Genomic DNA, 1,324 nt, shown 5'->3' on the forward strand with positions numbered 1-1,324 from the left:
GACCTACTCACCACTCATCAAGCCATGCTGAGGCAGAATCCCACACAAAAGAACTAGAGGGACATACAACTAGGATATACAACTATGTACCGGGGCTTTGGGGAGAAAAAAGAAAAAGAGCAAGATTGGCAACAGATGTTAGCTCAAGGCCAATCTTCCTAAAAAAAAAAAAAAAAAAAAAACCAGATTGTATTTAAAAACAAAACAAAAACAATTAAACAGGCATTTTGGACAACCCATTCTTGGCAGTGGAACCTAGACAACATTTAGCAGACACAGTAGGGAAAGTTCTCACTCTGCACTATAAAAGGGACAGCCATATATCAGCTGTTACAGAAATGAAACGACAAAAAATTTTAGCAAATGTTTAAATATTTAAAAAATTTTAAATTTAAATTTAAAATTTTTAAATATTTAAAATATTTTCTTTAAGAGACTTCCTCCACTGCCAGAGATCTTGAACGGCCTCCTAGTCAGTCATCTGGAAGCAATTCTTCACATAATTGATGAACTTGGCTTCCACTTTAGGAAGAGAACCACCTTTTTCTATATTTGTTTGCATTTTTCTTCTAAAGTCTTCCACAGAACTAGGTCCCTTCAGTGTTTTAGGAGTTTTTTTCTGTTTTTTGAAGGATCTTGACCTTCTGATCTTAGTGCCAATGGCTCTGAGTCTTTTTCATTCTGGTTTGTTTTCTGTGCGCTTTTGGTTGGAGTATTGCATGTAGATTTCTTTACGGAAGCTTTTTCTTTAGCTTCCTCCTCATCAAAATCATTATCATCATTATCTTCATCTTCATCTTCATCCTCACCATTTTTATGAGCAGCAAGTTTTACTTTTTTCTGTGGGACCTTGCTACCTCTTCCAGGAGCAGGTCGCTTTCCAGATATACTTAGGAGTTTCATATCCTCCTCCTCTTCGTCCTTTGACTCTGCATCATCCTCCACAGCTACTAAGTGCTCCCCACTAACGTGCACAGGCCCTGAATCACACTTAACCATAAGACCACACGTGATGTTATATCAAAGCCCCCAAGAGAAACCACAGGCTGTACAGACATTTTCAAAATTGCCAGTTTTACTTTAATTGGACTGCCTTCGTAACACATCGTCTCTGCGTCAACAAGGTACAATTCGTCCTTTGTCCCAGCGCCTAAACTGACTGTTCTAAAAGATAACTAGTGCTCATTTTCATCACTATCCACTTTAAAGAGATAATATTTGTTGGCCTTTAGTTAGCAGCAGTTCTGGAGGCTGGAAGCTCAAGATCAGGGTGCCAGCATGATGGGGGCGGGCTCTCTGTCAAGTTGCAGACTTCTTATTGTGC

General features: G+C 39.0%; 1 pseudogene; it reads right to left on the reverse strand.

Moving 5' to 3' along the window:
* Positions 1 to 330: 330 nt before the first annotated feature.
* On the reverse strand, positions 331 to 1,121 carry LOC101388655 (nucleophosmin-like; annotated as a pseudogene).
* Positions 1,122 to 1,324: the final 203 nt, after the last annotated feature.

Source organism: Ceratotherium simum, chromosome 9 (assembly GCF_057802395.1).
Source record: "Ceratotherium simum simum isolate JZ-2026a chromosome 9, ASM5780239v1, whole genome shotgun sequence".
In the NCBI taxonomy this organism is placed as follows: Eukaryota; Metazoa; Chordata; class Mammalia; order Perissodactyla; family Rhinocerotidae; genus Ceratotherium; species Ceratotherium simum.